This window comes from Schistocerca nitens, chromosome 6 (assembly GCF_023898315.1).
Source record: "Schistocerca nitens isolate TAMUIC-IGC-003100 chromosome 6, iqSchNite1.1, whole genome shotgun sequence".
Lineage (NCBI taxonomy): Eukaryota > Metazoa > Arthropoda > Insecta > Orthoptera > Acrididae > Schistocerca > Schistocerca nitens.
The window spans coordinates 195,749,308-195,771,346 of record NC_064619.1 but is presented as its reverse complement, the minus strand read 5'-3'; the positions used below and the strand labels follow the sequence as shown (position 1 = coordinate 195,771,346).

At 44.3% G+C, this 22,039-nt stretch overlaps 1 protein-coding gene across 1 annotated transcript in view; it reads right to left on the bottom strand.

Moving 5' to 3' along the window:
- Positions 1-22,039, bottom strand: part of LOC126263280 (semaphorin-1A) — a 361,326-nt gene that overhangs the window by 269,052 nt on the left and 70,235 nt on the right. The window lies entirely within an intron of this gene.

Here is a 22,039-nt window from a genome sequence, read left to right as displayed (position 1 = left end):
ATGTATACAAAAGAACATAGTGCAATTTCATATAATTGTAGGAATTCAGGTCTCCTCATTATAAAAACAACTTTTCTTTTTAGTGCCCAAATATGTTTCAGCACCTTTGTTGCCATCATCAGTGGGTACTTTTATTCACTTCTCATTTTCCAGGACCTCCTTCACATTATTGTACAGTTGACCAGGCCTTCTGTTGTAGCACCTGTCCTCATTCGCATGCTCACCTGTTGTTTGAAGCCGGCCGAAGTGGCCGTGCGGTTAAAGGCGCTGCAGTCTGGAACCGCAAGACCGCTACGGTCGCAGGTTCGAATCCTGCCTCGGGCATGGATGTTTGTGATGTCCTTAGGTTAGTTAGGTTTAACTAGTTCTAAGTTCTAGGGGACTAATGACCTCAGCAGTTGAGTCCCATTGTGCTCAGAGCCATTTGAACCATTTTTTGTTGTTTGAAGAACTACATCCGCAAATTACCTTTCTGAACTTTACAAAACAGCAGCAACGTGAACATAATGTTTTCACACAATAACAGTAGTATGAATATTGTGCTCTGGGAAGTTCAGATGAGCTTGAAAACGAGAACAGGTGATACGAAAATAACTATGGCATTCTGTACAATAACGTGAAGAAGGTGTTAGAGAGCCTGATACTCTACAAAATAACAAATGACTAAAGAGGCCCACTGATGACTGCACAAAGATGCTTAAACACAAAAAAGTTTTATAACAGTTTTATCAGTCTAGTTACATACGTTTCATTATTTCCTACTAAAATATTAATTTCGAACTTAGGTAAAGACAATGAATTTTTAAACTGAGTGTCGGGAGCACAGCAATAAGTGGTAAAAATTCCTTTTCTTAGTAATTTTGGAGAAACATTGTTTCATTTTCACTGCTGCAAATACCCAAACTGCCACGCAGTTTCACATTCCAAGAAATGCAATGCCCATCAGAATTATGTGAATGTGGTGGAAGTGCAGAACTGTGGTCTAAGGGGCACAGCAAACACAACCCACGTTTGTGAAGAAAAAAAAATGGAATGTGTGTTTTGTGTTATATATGAGGGTTGGAACTTTAATACTGGCAACTATTTATTTACAGCTTGTACAAAATATATACGTGTTTCAAAGTTTTACTGACCTTCAAAGTAGTCACCAGCATTGTGTATAACCCGTTGCCAGCGATGTGGAAGTCGTAGGATAATCTTCGGAGTGCCAGTTGTGTTGACAGTTTGCGCGGCGCGGTCTATTGGCCGACGAATTTGTAGCAGTTCTAAAGCGAATGCCGTGAAGTCTTTCCTTCAGTTTAGAAATCGAGTTGAACTTACTAGGGCTTGCGTCAGGGGAGTGCAGCAGGTGGCATAGCACTTGGCAGCTTCATCAGTCAAACAAATCAGTAACAGCTTGCACTGTACGTGCTTGAGCATTGTCCTGCAAAATGATGGTCAGGTCCTGCTGAAAGTGTCATCACTTCTGTCTCTATGCTGTTCATTTTTGGAACACAACCTACGACTAACTTTGAAACATGTATCTATTTTGTACGAGCTGTAAATAATTAGTTGCCACCATTGAAGTTCCAACCCTCATTGCATACTGCAACTCTGGGGTTCATAAGCTCCTAGCTCCAACAGTAGCTGAAATATGGGCAAATGTGTGGTTTTTTAGCCCCAGCTGTTTGGACTGCCCTTCATGACAGGCATGTTGTGTGGCAACAGCATTGGCGTGCCTTTTAGAACTGCTTTGCAGGGCAGCCTACATGTCAGTGGCAAAAAATGGATTTTGACTGTAGCCTGTCCAGTATGGCAGGTGTATTGTGTTACGGTGCACAGGCCTGGCTTATCAGTGTGCTTTGCAGGGCATCCTACGCATCAGGGTAAGAAGGCTGTTTTCAAGACCTGCATGTGTAGTCTGCCCTCTATGAAATGTATGTTGTGCCAGTAAGATCTCCATGCTGTGTCGTCCTGTTGTCCAGGGGCTACACATGCAGGTGGGTATGGCTGGGGGAAGGTTGAGATGGATAGAGGAGATGATGAACAGACAGAGGAGTGTGGCAGGAAAGGATGAATAGGGAGGGAAGGGGACATGAGTCTATAGACAGGGAGGAAGTGCTGTAGGGTATGGATAGAGAGAGTGGGCAAATGCCAGATAGAGGGGTAGGAGGAGCTCGATAGCAGGAGATCAATACAGTGAGGTGGGGACAAGGATGTGTGGGGACAGGGGGGCAGGAGGAGACAGACAAAGAACAAGGGAGAGGAGGATGTGGACAGACAGGGGAGGATTGGTATAGCGCTGCAGATGCTCACGAGAGTCCCATTGGACACATTTCCTGTGCTGGTTGAAACCTGTGAGGCACACATTGGCGGACACACTTTGCGAAATTTTCATTTGTTCTTAATGATGGTGTGAACATTTCGAAGGCACCATCCGACCTCTGCGACAGTACTTGCTACTGTGACTCGCCAGTCATGAGCACTGAGGGCATACATCAGCAGGAAATGGGATCGGTAAGTTGGGTGGTTGTTGCAGACAATGCACCACTAACCAACGACTTCGCCCTTCCCTGACACTCTTATACCACACCTTGACCGTTGCAAAGGACATGCAGTGCTCTCCGCACACTTGTGCCATTCTTCAAAGAATTTCTGTTACCTGAACTCCTTCCGCTGTCAGAAAACGCTCTACATCCTTTTGTACTCCCTTTGAAGCCTCCATTTCACGACGTTCAGCACTATAGAGTGCAGTGAACAGACGAAGCGTGTGCGTGTTCTCTCTGACGTCACGTGGGTGTGTGCCCATGTCCCTCTAGCAGCGAATTTTGGGACTCAAAGCTCTTGCAGGCAGCTCGCCTTCTTCTGCAGGCAATGATATTAAGATTCTTTCAGCGGTTTTCATTTTACGTCCTGTTATGCTTTCTTTTTTTTAATGCGCCTTACAGTGAGGTGATAAATGTTATAAATACCTCCTAATATCGCGTCGGACCACCTCCTGACCGGTGTAGTGCAGCAACCAGTCTTGGCATAGACTCAACATTCCCTGCAGAACTAATGAGCCATGCTGTCTCTATATCGTTCGTAACTGCGAAAGTGTTGCCAGTGCAGGATTTTGTGCACGAAATAACCTCTACATTATGCCCCATAAATGTTCGATGGGATTCACGTCGCGCTTTATGAGTGCCCAAAGCATTCGCTCGAAAGGTCCAGAATGTTCTTCAAACCAATCGCCAACAATCGTGCCCTGGTGAAATTGCCAACTGTCACCCACAAAAATTCCGTCGCTGTTTGGGAACATGAAGTCATTGAACGGCTGCAAATGGTCTCTAAGTAGCCGAATATAGCCATTTGCAGACAATGATTGGTTCAGTTGGAGCAGAGGACCTAGTCTGCTCCATTTGAACACAGCCCACATCATTATGGAGCCACTACCAGCTGACACAGTGCTTTGCTAACAACTTGTGTCCATGGCTTGATGGGGTCTGAGCCACACTTTACCATCAGCTCTTGTCATCAGGGACTTATCTGAAACAGGCTAAGGTTTTCCAGTCTTCTAGGATCCAACTGATATTGTCACGAGCCCAGGAGATGTGCTGCCGGCGATGTGATGCTAGCATGACCCGTAAAAGCCAAATTTCGCTGTACTGACGTAACGGATAAGTTCATCGTACACTTCACATTTCTTTCTGCGTTCATACAAGCAGAGGTGCTTGTCTGTTAGCACTGACGAATCTACGAAAACACCGCTGTTCTCGGTCGTTAAGTGAACGCCCTCGACCACTGCGACGTCCGTGGTGAGAGGTGACTACTAAAATCTGGTATTCTCGGCATACTCTCTACGCTGTGGGTCTCGTAATATTGAATTTCCTAATGATTTACGAAATGGAAAGTCCTATGCGTCTAGCTCCTACAACCAGTCCGCGTTCAAATACATTAATTCCGGCCGAGCTGCCACAATCACACTGGAAACCTTTTTACATGAATCACCTGAGTACAACTGACAGTTCCGCCAATTCACTACCCTTTTATACCTTGCTTATGTGATACTTTCACTATCTCATGACTTTTGTCACCTCAGTGTTCATGTCAATGAAATGTGAGTTTTATAAGGGTTTGATTACTGCCGTATTTTGGAAGTTTTACGCTGTACAATGACGAAGCCGATCAATAAGGTACACCGAGTTGTCTATAAGCATTAAAAAATAAATAAAACAAATCTGACCCGTATTCTGCTGCAATTCGATATCTAGGCGTGCACGAACCACCACTTCTCTTCCAGTCGAGCAAGTTTCGTCCTAATCACATTGCTCCTTTTCGCCGGGCATCAAGGTGGTAAAGTCGATGGATCCAGCCCTGTGCGGAAGACTGGCAGCTGACGAGGCCGGGACAGCATGTGGGAGAGAGTGGGGGCGCGGGCGTCGTGTCGAGGAGTGAGCGGGGGTGGCAGTTGGGGGCGTCTGTCGGGGGCGGCAGGCGGCCACGACGATCCCGGCGGGGCGGCCGATGGCTTTTCCGTGTCAGTGCGGCGCCATGCGGTGCCGGACCAGAACGGCGCCTCGTGTAGTGACTTCACGAGCTGGAAGGGCACTGCTGCCGATTCCGGACACTAGCACCTCTCAGGAGGGCAAAGAGCTGATACCCTCACATAAGTAAATTGCTTGCGGACACATGGTCCCGAGTGCGAAGTTCATTATCACTCCAAAACACCTACAACTGGAACGTGATGGATAGGAACAATTCGGTGCTCAGGTATCCCGAGCGCTGCCATCGTGCCACGGAAAAGGCCTATATATGCTGTTCACTGGTCTATCAGCTTCTTCAGCAGATTAAGTGATGAAATGATTGGGTGGCATTGATGACCGGGAGGTCGCATCTGGGGAGGTTCGCCGCCGGGTTGCACGTCTTATTTCAGGTGACGCCACACTGTGCAGCTTGCGCCTCGGTGATGGGGCATGATGATGAGGACAGCGCAACACCCAGCCCACGAGCGGAGAAAATCTCCAACCCGGTTGGGAATCGAACCCGAGCCCGCTCCATGGTAAGCAAGCACGTTAGCACTCAGCTCTGCAGGCGGACTCTTCAGGAAATAAGATCGCCAAACAAATTATTAATCAATACCTTACAGACCACACTGGTCGCTTTGGTGCTCTGTAGGTTGTTTGGGATTGGTACCAGACAGTAATACGGCCCAGAGTAAGACTCACGTTTCACAGTTTCTAACACAACATTTAACTAAAACTAACAATCTGATTACAGAGAATGGACATACGATTAGTCAGTCTGAACAATCCAAATCTCTAGGTGTTCAGATAGACAGTAAACTGTCGTAGAAAGCCCACGTTCAGGATCTTGTTCAAAAACTGAAAGCTACTTTCCAGGGTGTTTCAGAACGACGTTTTAAAAATTTGGAGCCAGTTTTCGTACACCAAAACAATAAATAATGTCCAGTAAACTTGTGCTCGAAAACGCATACTTAAAGAACTATGAGCCACTGTGAAACAGATCTGTTCTACTGAACATATTCTCGTAACTCTTAAGGTGTGTACTTTAGAGCCCATGTTTACTGGACATTCTTTTCTTGTTTTGGTCCGTACTACCTCCTCCCAAAATATGGAAAGCAAGGAGGTTACAGTAGAGGAGACGTGTTTCACAGTATCGATGATGAACAAGTTCCTCATAGCTCTTAAGAAATGCATTTTAGAGCCCATATTTACTGGACTTTTTTTCTTGTTTTGGTGTATAGAACCTGTCCTCAAATTTATAAGATATCATTCTGAAACGCCCTGTATTTACCATTGCAACACTATATGCAATAATTGGTAGTCAGACACGGAAATTAGTCTACCATCCTTATTTTCGATCGCTTCTGACATACGGTGTTATAGTCTGGAGGTAACTCTTCCCATTCACAGAGGGTAAGTTTTGGCTCGGAAGTGGGCGATTGCCGGCCGGTGTGGCCGAGCGGATCTAGGCGCTTCAGTCTGGAACCGATCTGCTGCTACAGCCGCAGGTTAGAATCCTGCCTCGGGCAAGGATGTGTGTTATGTCCTTAGGTTAGTTAGATTTAAGTAGTTCTAAGTCTACGGGACTGATGACCTCAGATGTTGAGTCCCATAGTGCTTAGAGCGAACCAAGCGGGCGATTCGAGCAGTGTGTGGTGTGAGTTCTCGAACATCTTGTCGACCTCCGTTCAGGATTCAGGCAGTTCTGGCATAGGCCTCTCAATATATATTTTCTTTCATTTCATTTGTTGTTGACAATATTATTTTATTCCCAATTTAAACATCAGTTTCGATTTAGTTAACACTAAGCAGAAATCCGATCAGCACCTGGATCTTACCACCTTCACTCTGATGCAGAAAGGGGTGCAGTATTTTGCTACATCCAGTTTCATTGAGCTACCACTAGGAGAGCCCGACCGAGCGAGGTTGCGCAGTGGTTATCACACTGGACTCGAATTCGGGAGGACGACGGTTCAATCCCGCGTCCGGCCATCCTGGTTTAGGTTTTCCGTGATTTCCCTAAATCGGTCCAGGCAAATGCCGGGATGGTTCCTTTGAAAGGGCACGGCCGACTTCCTTCCCCGTCCTTCTCCAAGCCGATGAGACCGATGACCTCACTGTTTGGTCTCTTCCCCCAAAACAACCCAACCCCAACGAGATCCCGTGCACTTCGAACGTGGCCTAGTCATTAAATTTCAACCCTTACAAAGCTATCAAGGTTGACTGTTGATGCTGTGACTGTGAAGTGGAAAAGCGCTGCAACAAGGTAGCTATTATAAGACCTCACGTACTGATAGAAAGGGACAGTCAGACTGTGCGGAGATTGATCGTAGAAAATCGCATGCAGTTAGCGGAAGGAATCACTCATGAGTTCCAAAGTCCTGTCAGCAGTCCAAGTAGCACAACCAGTGTGCATAGGGACTTAAATAGGATGGGGTACAGTGGCCGTGCAACTCTCCATACGACACAAATTTTTGTATTCAGTGCTAAACGACTCCTGAGCAAGTGTGAAGAACAACGAGTGGATCCGACTGATGAACCACACTACACCCCGTGACAACCCGATGGAATCGTTTGGGTTTGCCGAATGCCTCGATATCCTTAACCGTCGTTACGTGTTCTGCCAATGGTCAGGGTGGCGATATTTCTGCAAAACATGAAATCCTCAGGGAATAATATTTTATCTGGAACAACCAGAGAAATTTCAGGAATTTTGTAAAATCTCAGGGAATTCTGGATTTTTAACCTTTTAATTTTATAAATTAGAAATTTTAAAGGAGTTAATGTTTGAAAGTGTGTTAGTTATTCGGATATTAGTACATACAAATTATCGATGTTTAAGAATTACGGTAAAACTACAGCTGAGAGGAAAGATAAGTATTTTGTGAGATGCTCAAACCCCCTCCCCGGCGCACACTTGATTTCTTAGGAGCTTCTTATGACATCATTTTCCTTCCCATATCTGGAACACTTGCGGATTTTTTTTTCAACCTTGAGTAGCCACCCTTTCTATGAAGAGCGGAGGATGGGGTGTTTGATATTGGAGGGCTTTTCGTGTTTAGGGAGGTATCCCCATATTGCTCTTAAGAAAACGCTAAGTGCAGAAGGATATCAACACATTTCACAGCATTGTGTGCAGCGCAAAGTGGTGGAACATTTCGTAGACGATGCTTGTATCATTGTGACATTACGCACTGTCAGGAAGCAGCAACTGTGAGCCAATGGTTTGTGGACAGTAACATTGACAAAATGAACTGTTTTGCGTCCTGACCTGAAGTCAATGGAACGCCTTTGGGATGAGTCAAGACGTCTATTCTGCTCTAGACACAAGCGTCAGACGTCACTACCTTCTTTAGATTCGGCTCTCGAGGGCGAATGTGCTGTCGTTCCGCAGCGGACGTCGAGACATCTTTGTGAAAGTGTCTCCAGTAGCGGCCAAGCTCAGGATGCACATACTGCATGTTACTGTCCGCTAACAAAGTGTCCAGGTAGTTCTAATCAGAAGGTCTACTTTTTATTGCCTACATCTGCATCTACATCCATACTCCGCAAGCCACCTAACGGTGTGTGGCGGAGGGTACTTTGAGTACCTCTATCGGTTCTACACTGAGTGGAGCATGACTCAGGGAGAGGGCGCGCTGGGTAAATACTAAGGTCACCTCCAGGAGGCTGTTTATGGTTGATCGCCCCTCTGCGGCCCGCATCTGTGCGCTGCCTGCTGCCTGGTGCCTGGTCGCTGGATCTCTGCGATCGTTGGCAGTGCCCCCGCGTCGCTGCATATGGCGCTCCCCGCACGCCGTGCTTCACGCAACAATCCCTGCAGAAGCCATTCATTTCCTCGTGGTCGTACGTCAGCCTCTGGCCTGTGCCGACTTCTAATCTGGCGCGCATTGCACTCGGCCGCCTGCTCCTGGGACAATGAACCACCGGCCCCCAGCTCACGGTTAATCTCGTTCAGAAGCATTATGAATAAAAGTTTTGTCCTCGAACCCACACACAATCCCGCAGTAAGCTAGTTTGAGAACGTCATTCCTACGAAATCGTAGTGCTAAAATTCGCACAAAAAAACGTTTAGCACTCTACGAGTGTTCAGCAATGCATAAATTCCACTCTGTACTACTTTCTCTCCATCTCAGCTACTTATACATGAACTGGCAAGAAAAAGATTGCAGGCATCCATCTTAACTTTTTTTTTAGATGGCATTGTTGTTGCCTGTCTGTCTGTTCTGTACAAATTTTGCAACTGATTCCCGATTAGCCATATAAATTTTAAACACAGCTCAGTACTGGACGACTGTGCAGCATTAACTCGCTTCCTTCTTTCTCTGACCTACAGAGATAGGAATGGGAGTGTAAAGGTTTGGTAACACCTGACATCTCGGCTGCCCTGCAGGACTGGCATGAGTGCACATAATATTGGAATGCATTCCAGGCGGTATGTGAACGGACAGAAATGGCTGAGCAGAGCGAGGGGATGGGGGAGGGGGGGGGGGAGAGGGGGGGAAGAGAAGATGGAATGGATATCGCTTTCTTATCTGCCTTCCTGTTCGATACAAATTTAGCAACTGATTTTAAAGTAACCTCTGAGTGAGTTACAGACTTGAAATTTTAAACATATATTAGAACAGGAAGACAATGCAATGTCAAGCTCTCTTTCTTATGTGGTGCATGCATGTGTGTGTGGGGGGGGGGGGAGGGGGGTGAAGGGTAATTTGTACACCACTGCCATTTCTCCTTTTGCTTTTCTAGTCGCGAATGGTTCTTGGGCGGAACGAGTTCTGATAATCCTTTGTGTGAGCTCAAATCTCTAATACTCATCTACATGGTCTCTTCGCGTGATTTACGTAGGAGCAATGTGTGTCTTTTGAGATGTGTAAGAGGCAAAAATTGACAAATTACTCTGTATCGGCATCTTCATACATACTCAGCAAACCTCCATATGATTGACAGCAGAGGGTACCTTGTTACAACTGCTTGTACTTCAAGGTATCTATTCCCTAGGCAATTGCTTCCATTATTGTTGTATCAATGCCTGTTTCTACGAATCTTAAACGCCCATCATCAAATGGATTAAGTCAAAATTGATAATTAATTGAAACCCTCAGCTGCCGACAGGTGTTGTTGACATACCTTGATGGGGACAGCTGAAAATGTGTGCCCCGACCGGGACCCGAACCCGGGATCTCCTGCTTACATGGCAGACGCTCTATCTATCTGAGTCACCGAGGATACAGATGAATAGGGCGACTGCAGGGACTTATCCTTTGTACGCCTCCCGAGAGACCCACATTCCCAACTGTCCACAATATACATACGTAATATTCCTAATAGATACTTTGCCCATCCGCTCGTTACTCGCGCCAACTTAAGTTGACGATTCCCGTAAGAGTTCGGGCAACCTGTACGCACTCGCACAGACGAAGGTCAATGTCCGGTTAGCCATTTAACTATATATGAAGATAGTAACTGTTCCCGAAAGAACAGATACCACTGATGATCATGCAGCTTCTCTAGAATGAATGATAATTAATTGAAACCCTCAGCTGCTGACAGGTTTTGTTGACATACCTTGATGGGGATTAAAGAAACTTTCATATAAACTTTCACGACACTCTTTCTTTAACAAAGTCTTCGTTTTTGTATAGCAGGACAACAATCTTAAATCCAGAGATTTTTGCAAGTTGAACCCTGTGATCATTTCAAAACTCTAACAACTCGTTTGTTAAACGCTGTGACTGGACATACTTGTAATCAAACTTTTCGCTACTCACATTGCGTGCTTCAGTTGTGAATGGCGTTTAGAAATAATGGTAGGCTGCAAACTATGGTAAAAATTCTAAGCAGCCAAGCGCTGTAGAGCCAACACACAGCCGAAAGTAAAATACAATTGGAAACTGCACTGTCCTGCAAAATTAAGAGAGTATGGCTGCTGCACTTCCACACAGATCCTGTTTGGGGATGTTGTAGCGATCAAGTCACGAATATACAAAAGAGTATTTGAGGGAATACGACATTTTTATCTCACCTCGTTGGTGGCCACTGACGGAGACACGTGCTTCTCTTCTCCATCTCGTGAAGCAGTGCCGCAGGAAGAACAGGAGTGTGAACGGAGCGAAAAAGTAAAGCAGGCAAAGCCTCAGGGGGCATAGGGGAAGTGAGCGCTGCGGAAACCGGGAGCCGGATTTTCCACTTTTCGCAGCCTCTTGGTAGTGACGTGCTGCTGACGACAACTTGACTCGGTAACTCAATATCATATCCTTGCCTCGCTACCCCAGTTCGCCCCGGATCTTACAGCATATATCTTGGCTCTAGTTGGCAGAGCGTACAGGACATAGGTGTGACGTCAAAGAAATCTTGGCTAAATTGAGAGACGTTCAGACGAACACCGTTGTATGGCAAAGAGACCAACTGATGCGAAATGCATTGAATTTAAGAAAGTTACTCCAACAAGCAAAACGCAAGTTCCAGTGTTGGATGCGAGACAGCAAGAAATACATTCAGCCACAAAACTGGAAATGTGATGTTGATGAATGGAGGTTCCAAGGGACACGACGAAGAGTTTATTAGTACCTTCATACTCACAATAAAGAAACTTGTCTGATGATGTGTTGGAAGGAAAAAAGGAGTACTGAGGAGAGATAGGGGATCAATTATTAGAATTAGAATTTAAAAGAGCTTTGGAAGACTTAAGATCAAATAAGGCAGAAGGGATGTATAACATTCCATCGAAATTTATAAATCCATTGGGAGGAAATGGCAACAAAACGATTATTCATGTTGGTGTGTAGAATATATGAGAGTGGCGATATACCATCAGACTTTCGGAAAACTATCACGCACAGAGATCCGAAGATTGCAAGAACCGACAAGTGCGAGAAGTATTGCACAATCAGCTTAACAGCTCATGCATCCAATTTGCTGACAAGAATAAAATACATCAGAATCGAAAAGAAAACTGAGAATATATTAGAGGGTGATCAGTTTAGCGTATGGGAAGGTAAATGTACGATAGAGGCAATTATGACGTTGCGACTGATAATGTAAGTAAGATTCAAGAAAAATCAAAACATGTTCATAGGATTTGTTGACTAGGATAAACCGTTTGACAATGTCAAATGTTCAGGATATTCTAAGTTCTGAGAAAAATAGGGACGATCAATAGGGAAGACGGATAATATACAATGTGTACAAGGAACAAGAGGGAACAAAAAGATTGGAACGAAGTGCTTGGATTAAAAAGGGCATAAGACGTGGATAAAGTCTTTTGACGCTGCTGTTCAATCTATAAATCGAAGACGTAAAGACGAAAATAAAAGTCGGATTGAAATTCAAGGTGAAAGAATATCAGTGATAAGATTCGCTGATGACTGTGCTATCCTCAGTGAAAGTGAATAAGAACTACAGGAATCTGCTAGACGGAATGAACTGTCTAATCAGTACAGAATACGGTCTGAGAGTGAATCGAAGAAAGGCAAAAGTAGTGAGAAGTAGCAGAAACGAGAACAGCGAGAAACTTAACATCAGAATTGGGTATCAAGAAGTAGTCAAATTAAGGAATTCTGCTATCAAGGCAGCAAAATAAAACACGATGGACGGAGCAAGGAGGACATAAACAGCGGACTAGAACTGGAAAAAGGGGCATTCCTGGCCAAGAGAAGTCTGCTAGCACTAAACATAGGCCTTACTTTGAGGAAGAAATTTCTGAGAATGTACGTTTGGAGCACACAGTTGTATGGTAGTGAAAAATAAGATTGTGGAAAAAGAGATAAGTGAATCGAAGCATTTGAGATGTGCTTCTACTGACGAATGTTGAAAATTAGGTTTACAGATAAGTTAAAGAATGAGAAAGTTGTCCTCAGAATCAGAGAGGAAAGGAATATATGGAAACCACTGATAAAAAGAAGGGACATGGTTATAAGACATCTGTTACGACATCAGGGAATAGCTTCTCTGGTACTAGAGAATAAAAACTGTAGAGGTAGACAGAGACTGAAACACATCCGAAATAATCCTGAATGCATTAAAATTCTTCATTAACTTTTGCTAGTCGAACACACATGATCAAACTTGCTCCGCTATTTTCACCAGGCTGTTGGAAAGGGTTGCCAATTGAGACTCAAGCCACCATAAAGGTAACAAACCATCCATTACATTTAAAACTTAATACTTTTAGTGGAGTTCCGAAATGAAGAAGACGAGATCCTGTATCAAGGGACCGTCCTTAAACATAACACTGAAAGAATATGTTTCAATCACTGCAGGACAAGCGCAGCGAATAGCCACTTATAAGTAACAACACTGCGCCTCAAATTTTCTCCTTGCGGCTGGCACTCCCGTATCGAATGCTCTGCTATTCTGCTGTCCTCCAGACATATGCTCCGTTCAGAATGAAAAAAATAATAAAAGAAGACAAGTGGTCTAGCTACTTTGACGACTTCATTGTGCACAGTGAAGCAGCACATTTAGTTTCGGTCGTGCTGGTACAAGAACTCGAACAAGACGAAATACCGAAAAAAAGACCACAAGATGCTTCTTTGAAATTGTTTCGTACCGTGAATAATTGTGGAAATTGGATGCAGACAGCGATCTCCTAACAAATAGGCCCATGCCAAAAGAAAAATTTGTTGGTATCTGAATTACTCTATGCTGTAACACTGTATACTGTATTAATAATGTCAACAAACGATCACCATTCGCTATAGCTCCCTGTATCTACGAATATGGAACACTCAGGAATAAAAACAAAAAACAAAACAATAAAAAAGAAAATTTATAGCGAATCAGGAACCAATGCATGCATGAAGAATATTTGCGTGTACAATGGTGTTGGTAGTGTTAAACGAATGAGTCATAGTGTTTCGTCTGGAATACAGTTGTCACTGGGTGTAACGTTTTTATAAAGTATCCAGATATTTAGTGAGATTTGGTCAGATTTTCGTAACGCATTTCTTCTTGTGTTCTATGGTCTCGTCGTCGGCATATGTAAATTTGTGAGATGATGCTCTCCCACGTGAGAAACCTATTGACCGAAAGAAAGCATTGATGTAGAAACTTTCCAGTAATATATTCTAAAAAGCATTTTCCTTTTTTAAGTCAGTGTAACACCTGACGACGCTTGATAGTTTGGCAACTTTTTCTTTGATCCATATGTTAAATTAGGTCGAGATCAAATGAATAACTGTTAAAATAAGACAGAACTAACGTACAAATTTGAATTTGCCTCTTATGTAGGATCTATAAAGCACGTACAAGTGCTTTTTCCACTTACATAGGTCTATTAATTATCATATACATTATTTCTCAAGTCAATATTCGTTTTTATCAACACATAGTAATCGTATGGGGATGAATGAGGCATCGTTGGAGCGTTTTTTAACCGGCTTCTGACACTGCATGCTGATCCTGCGCTAAAACTTATGATTTTCTGGACATTTTAACATAAAAGGCAAAAGGAGATCACGGATGCCTAGCTTCATACCTATATTATAAGAAGCTGACTTATTAATGATGAATGAGAGCATTCCTTTTTACATTATTTTGTTACAGACACCGTTTTATTTGTTTTAAAATACTTATTGACTAGATAATTTGTGTAGAACATTGTCATAGATAAATACCGTGACCATTGCGGCAATCCATTATCTCTGCCCGTCGTACAAGTTGACTTCTCTAAACGAATATACTTTTTAACACGACGAACGTATTTGTCGTTGTTGCCTTGAATTGTGATTTACCTATTGCTACTAAGGCTTAACGTGCTTACTGCAACTGGAAATGTTTGTTCAGTTGAAGTTATAGGTTAAGTGGCCCTACTGATAGTCCCCGATCTCTGCCCATCGAACAAGCCGGGACAAACATATCGAATCCAGAACACATTTTTGAACACATGGGAACGTGCAAGTATATACAGGGATGTATCACAAATTCACTATCGTTATTTCATGTCGTTCAGTTCATTTTTAGGTACGTTGTCTATTCATTCCCACAACTTCTCTTGGCCCAACGACTGCATAAATGTGCGTAAGTTTCGCGCTGGTCCCCTGGTTTAGTGATACAATGTGTGACTTAACTTATGATTTTTCTCTCCCAGTTTTATAGCTGACATAGGTTACTGACATATAATGCCTAATTCTGAACGTATTTCTAATTCGTTACATCTCTCAACGTAGTTAATCAAAGTATGCTGAAGCCAACCTGCATAAATGAATTGGAAAACCTGCTAAGAAATTTTACGAATCGAATGAAACGGTTTCAAAATTTTTTGTGTGCTTTTATGGATAGAGATCATAAGGACAATAACTAAATTTTAATAAAGGCCGAAATGAGATCGCTAAAGACAATATTCTTTATTTTTAGAATGAAATTTTCACTCTACAGCGGAGTGTGCGCTGATATGAAACTTCCTGGCAGATTAAAACTGTGTGCCGGACCGAGACTCGAACTCGGGACCTTTGCCTTTCGCGGGCAAGTGCTCTACCACTAGAGCACTTCCCCGCGAAAGGCAAAGGTCCCGAGTTCGAGTCTCGGTCCGGCACACAGTTTTAATCTGCCAGAAAGTTTCATTCTTTATTTTGTTCTGGCATCCTTTCTCGGCGTAGGTTTTAAGAGCTAAGACTGGACCGCCACAATTCCTGTCATTTTCACAGTCAACTGCGTCCGTCTTTGGCAGACGTTAACTGTTAATAATGTTTTTACTTCTACAAAAGTCAGGACCAAAATTCGATGTATTGAACAGGTAACAGCTTGGAGCAAACAAAAGGAGAACGCGAAGGATAGGAATTGTAAATTGTAGGTGGGTAAAAGGTAAACGAGAACGAAAAAAAAATTGTCCTGTTCTCACAATGATGTGTTTCTTTTAGCGGCGCTCGCAGATTCGAAACTTTAATCCCGTTTTGGCGGCCGCTCGGTGGAGGTGGTAGCGTCAACGTCGACAAAGCTTGCCACCGACGCCGACAAAAGCGAACAAATGGCCTACTCGAAAATCAAAATTAATAACGGCGCTTTGTTTAGCAGGTGGCGAATATTAAGCCGCGGCCGTGGGTGGGGGTGGGGGTGGGGGTGGGGGCGGGGGCGGGAACGGTCGGGCGTCGCGTTCCGGGCCCCCTTTATACGGCCCGTCCAAACCACACACTGCGCGCCAGTTTGTGGTGCAGACAGCAAAGCACTTCAAAGGCCGCCGCGTGTGACATTCAGGCCAGCTGGTCCAGCCGGCATCTGCATGCATAAATACCGCCACTGTGCACCGCGGCCGCCGGCCACATGAATCAAGCCGACCTATCGTTTTTGCAACGCTCGCGATTCGGCCATTCGGGAACCCCGTAAGGTTCTCGTCGCACATGGCACCGATTACCGATCAGATTCGACACTTCTGTCGAGACCCTCCCATACGACGAATGCTGTGGTGATGCGTCTGCAAGTAACGCCCACCTCGTGGACTTCGATACTGAATATCTTGTTTTCTAAATTTAAATTTCACGGGTTACCAGTTGTAAGTACATCTGTTGCACAGCAGAGCCAATTCTCGGATGCGTATTTACACTACTGGCCATTAAAATTGCTACACCACGAAGATGGTGTGCTACAGACGCGAAATTTAACCGACATATGCACATGAACAGCTTTTCAGAGCATTCACACAATGTTGGCGCTGGTGGCGACACCTACAACGAGTTGACATGAGGAAAGTTTCCAACCGATTTCTCATACACAAACAGCAGTTGACCGTCGTTGCCTGGTGAAACGTTGTTGTGATGCCTCGTGTAAGGAGGAGAAATGCGTACCATCATCGATTGTAGCCTACCGCTATTGCGATTTATCGTATCGCGACATTGCTGCTCGCGTTGGTCGAGAACCAATGACTGTTAGCAGAATATGGAATCGGTGGGTTCAGGAGGGTAATACGGAACGCCGTGCTGGATCCCAACGGCCTCGTATCACTAACAGTTGAAACGACAGGCATCTTATTTGCACGGCTGTAACGGATCGTACAGTCACGTCTCGATCCCTGAGTCAACACATGGGGACGTTTGCAAGACAACCACCATCTGCACGAACAGTTCGACGACGTTTGCAGCAGCATGGACTATCAGCTCGGAGACCATGGCTGCGGTTACCTTTGACGCTGCATCACAGGCAGGAGCGCCTGCGATGGTGTACTCAACACGAACCTGGGCGCACGAATGGCAAAACGTCATTTTTTCGGATGAATCCAGGTTCTGTTTACAGCATCATGATGGTCGCATCCGTGTTTGTCGACATCGCGGTGAACGCAAATTGAAGAGATATTCGTCATCGCCATACTGGCGTATTCACCCGGCGTGATGGTATGGGGTGCCATTCCTTACATGTCTCGGTCACCTCTTGTTCACATTGACGGCACTTTGAACAGTGGACGTTACATTTCAGATGTGTTACGACCGTGGATCTACCCTTCATTCGATCCCTCCGAAACCCTACGTTTCAGCAGGATAGTGCACGACCGCATGTTGCAGGTCCTGTACAGGCCTTTCTGGACACAGAAAATGTTCGACTGCTGCCCTGGCCAGCACATTCTCCAGATCTCTCACCAATTGAAAACATCTGGTCAATGGTGGCCGAGCAACTGGCTCGTCACAATACGCCAGTCCATACTCCTGATGAACTGTGGTATCGTGTTGAAACTGCATGGGCAGCTGTACCTGTACACGCCATCCAAGCTCTGTTTGCCTCAATGCCCAGGCGTATCGGCTGTTATTACGGCCAGAGGTGGTTGTTCTGGGTACTGATTTCTCAGGATCTATGCACCCAAATTGCGTGAAAATGTAATCACATGTCAGTTCTAGTATAATATATTTGTCCAATGAATACCCGTATATCATCTGCATTTCTTCTTGGTGTAGCGATTTTAATGGCCAGTAGTGTAATTTGCTCATATCGTGTGTCACAGTACCCGGGGCGCGCAAAGAGTGCCAATGTTGCAGAAGGCGGGGCGTCACTCACAACGCATTTTCACATCGAGCCGAGCCGTAATCAAGAGACGCAGTACGGCAGCACCCACTACGTTGTTGTGCGAGTCTTGCAATCTGGAGCCATAAGATGTAACATCCAAACTCAGCCGCTCCACGGTGTCCTGACACTGACGGAAAGTGTGAAGGCAGGGTGGCCAGTCCAGCGGCACCTGTGGGCACGATATCCACTTCAGAAGCGTCAGTCTCATTGTCTGGTCATCCCGTCTGCATCTCTGATTCTGATGGAATGAGAGTCTCGCTCTTTACAGGATAACTTGGTTGGCGAATAGAGATGTGGTGCCTGCTGCTGTGAGAAGACTTCGGGTCCAAGACTGGGGCCAGCCGGCTATACTGGAACTTAGCCACGGCAAGCTGCCACTGCTGGTTTTTTACTAACGTGACTGATAGAAGATGTTGACAAGACTGGGGTTTCCCTGGTGAAGGGCCATACCATGTGACTGCAAACTTCCACATTCTGTCTGTTGGGCAAGGCATCTGGGTGCCATTTCCCTGGTTGTACACTGTGTTGCTGATTTGGATCCTGGCCTTCCAAGGCAGCTGCTGTCCATGATATCCTGTTGGCACCTGCTTAAGTGCACGTCTGTCTTCGAGATCGCTGAAGCGGTCCGTGCTGGTTGTTGGTGATCCATGGTAGGGCTGCGCCTACAGACTCCAGTTTTGGCTACCTGCTCGACATCAATGTTACACCACTACCGCGGCTGACAAAAACGCTGCGCCCACATCCCTTGTCACACTCCAGCGTGCGATTCAGCGCCCCTTCTGCAGGGCCAGATAAGGCAATCCCAACCGTAAAATTACAAGCAATAAACACGTTTCCAAACAATGCTGTTTCACTGGAGCCTTAGGGTATATGACAGCCTCCCACACCAGGTCCTGAGCTCAGACTTCTGCATCTGTGGCGACCACAATCTCAGCTGCTCAACCTCAGTGCCCACTAAAAATCCTGACTCGAAAGGTGACCAATACACATGCAAGAATAGCCTTTCTGTATCAGCGTAATTACCGGCGTCTGTCTACACAGAAGGCTTTGAATTTGCTGAACATATATAGTATATTGTGTTAGTGTATGATTTTCTTTGACTGCCATTTTTTTTGTCCGTTACTGCTAAGCACAGGAGACAAAAAAAAGTTTGTCACCTCCATCTCATGCTAATACCTTGTAGTACTGCATTGATATTGGCATCAATTCAATGAATGTGAGAGTCCACACATATCGTAGTTTTCTTTTTGTTGTTAGGTTGGTCATTGTTTTATTACGGTTTGTTACGTTAGAATACACCCTCGAAGATTTACTGGTCACTTAGTCATCGTGGGAAGTCGATAGTTAGGTAGCTGCCCTCGATGTTGCCCATCTCTAGCCACGCAGAGGAGGACCAGTCTTCTCGTTTACATAGTGGGTATACTACCACTTGTCTTTACTAGTAAATTTTTGTGGCGTACAATTATGGTTTACATATAGAGTTAAAATTGGTTCAAATGGCTCTGAGCACTATGGGACTCAACTGCTGAGGTCATTAGTCCCCTAGAACTTAGAACTAGTTAAACCTAACTAACCTAAGGACATCACAAACATCCATGCCCGAGGCAGGATTCGAACCTGCGACCGTAGCGGTCTTGCGGTTCCAGACTGCAGCGCCTTTAACCGCACGGCCACTTCGGCCGGCTGAGTTAAAATTATTAAAAATTAAATTGGCTTAGATGAAATACGAAGAAATGCAAATAATTAATAATAGTTAAGAAGATGAAAAAATAGAAGACAGGAAAGATATAGTAAAAGAGAGTGGATGGCATCCTCCACTGAGCCATCCAGGCCCGAATGCGTCGGGAAAGTTCTCGAGCCATGGCAGTCCAAGATCACAATTGTCAGAGCCAAACATCATTACGCTAGTTGTTCTTAAAATTAGAAACACGAAGCTAATTACTTAAAACGATCTTCTGAAAATCATGATGTAGTGTAGCAAATAGTATAGCTTTTCTCGTCTGCGTCTATTCCACTACAGGTTTTACATTACTTTTGTAGGTTCACTGACCGTGAGATAATCAAAAACTGCTGTTCCGTTAAAGGCTTTACATTTCCTTTGTGATGCAATAACCATAAGATGGCTAAAACTACCGTACTGTTACTATCGTAACGTTTAATATCTAAATATAGTGCAAGCAAAACATACTATCGTGTACACGTAATGCAGTTCTGGCCAGTGTTCGTATCTTTCTTTGTACAAATGTTTTCGCATGGTTCGTGCTCTTGTATATATTATGACTGTGTTCCAAGATACAGTTGTGTTTGTTTAAATATGTCATGTAATATTCGTAAAATGTCATCAGCAACCCCATTTATTGTCCCCTATTCAGCTTGATTACTTGTAGCAGGTATCATGTCTACGTCTTGTTGTCTTTGAGTTGGTCTTACACGTGCGGTAAGGAGACCGTTTATCAGTGTGTATTCTGGAGAGTGATATCGCCCACATGTACTCTGTCAGCACTTTGGCCATAGTTCACACGATGCTAGTATGGCATATCCAGTGACGTTTCTCCCGTTGTTCCAAATAAATATAGACTTTTTATACATGTTTAAGATAGAATGATTTAGCAGGCCATTCTATGTGCGACAGTACGTGAGTGTTGGTCAAATTAGCAACGTAGACCTGCCAGCCTTTGTACACGGATGTGGTCATCTTGGTAGACGGGAGAATACTGATCATCAAAATGGAGAAGAAAAAGTAATACTTGGTCACAAAGAATGTTAAAACAAACGTCCTGGTTGACGTTCAAGATAACCTGAATGATTGGACCCATATCACGCTAAGAAAAACATTCTAAGACGCTTCTTGCATTATCGCCTATGCACTACGTTTTTCACCCGAGTACAAATGGGAATTTTCCAACAGTAGATCTCCTTACCCGAAGATGATGAGCATGTTCACCGTCGAAAAAGTCAGAAAGTGGTGAGTGCACAAGGCACAGCTGTCTTGCCAATACCAACAACAGCTGGTAATAACCGAATCACAGATCTAGTTTAGCGAACATGCTTGTGGAAGGGAAGTGAATACACCTTCTGTGGTAGCTGTATTCTAAGTCACACAGTAGTTTCTAAGAGGGCAGAGCAGAGGAGGAAGAAGATTTATCTGTTTATGACTGCCTTGAAAGCAATATAAATCTTCGCTCAGCAAGGTGTCGTAACAAATGAACTTGATATCAGTGAGATTTTCTTTTACCCTGTCACGATAAATATTTTAAAGTAACGAAAGTAATTTTTACTGTTACCAAAACTGTCACTCTTGCTCAGCCCCTATTAAGAGAGAGGGGTATTACGGACTAAGACTCCGTCGACGACGTGGTCACTGGAGACGGGGCATAAGCTCGGATTATGGAAGAAAGAACCATTACAGTATTTGCGTTAAGGTATGTTAGGAAATCACGGGAAATTAATTCTGGATGACAGGATGGGGATTTCAACTGCCGTGCTCACGGATGCTAGTTCAGTGCCCAACCTAGCTCGGAAAACATCTTTGTGTATAAGTAATACAGTAGATTGTGTACAACTAACACAATACCGCCCTATAACACGAAAATGTTGTAGAAAGGAATCAGAATTGCTGCTACACGTATGAAACACGAATGCCACATTAAATTAGCAGCTATTGGATATTAACGGAAACCAAATCGCGATGCGGTTACGTACATCTACATCGATACTCTGCAATTAACATTTAAGTGCCTGGTGGAGGGTTCATCGAACCACCTTCGCAATAATTCTCTATTTTCCAATCTCGTACAGCACGCGGATAAAACAAACACAACTTTCCGTGCGAGCTTTGTTTTCCCTTATTTTATTATGGTGATCGTTTCTCCCTATGAAGATCGGTGTCAACAATATATTTTCGCATTCGGAGGAGAAAAATTGGTTCAAATGGCTCTGAGCTCTATGGGACGTAACATTTGAGGTCATCAGTCCCCTAGAACTTAGAACTAATTAACCTAACTAACCTAAGGACATCACACCCATCCATGCCCGAGGCAGGATTCGAACCTGCGACCGTAGCAGTCGCGCGGTTGCGGACTGAAGCGCCTAGAACCGCTCGACCACCGCGGCCGGCTCGGAGGAGTAAGTTCGTGATTGAAATTTCATGAGAAGATTCCGCCGCAACGAAAAACACTTTCCCTTTAATGATGTTCACCCCAAATCTGTATCATTTTACTATTTCGCAATAATACAAAACGTGTTCCCCTTCTTTGTACTGTCGACGTATCTTTGGATCTGATGCGTGATTCGCTTGGACATTAATCGCATTACACGCATAAAGTAAGGTAGTCTTGCAACAGGGACATTTTTCAGAAATAAACAAATAAATGAATAAATAAATAACTCAGAAAATCGTAAGTTTTCGGTATTCTAGTCATATTATTCAACGGAATGGTCCAGCTGTAAGTGATCATAGTCTCAGAGCTGGTTCCCGTGAGGAGAATCCTCTCATTGCTACGTTCCGATAACGTAGAAGATAGTCTTGAAGCGAAAATGTCTCGACTACGAAATTCGCCAAGAGTCAA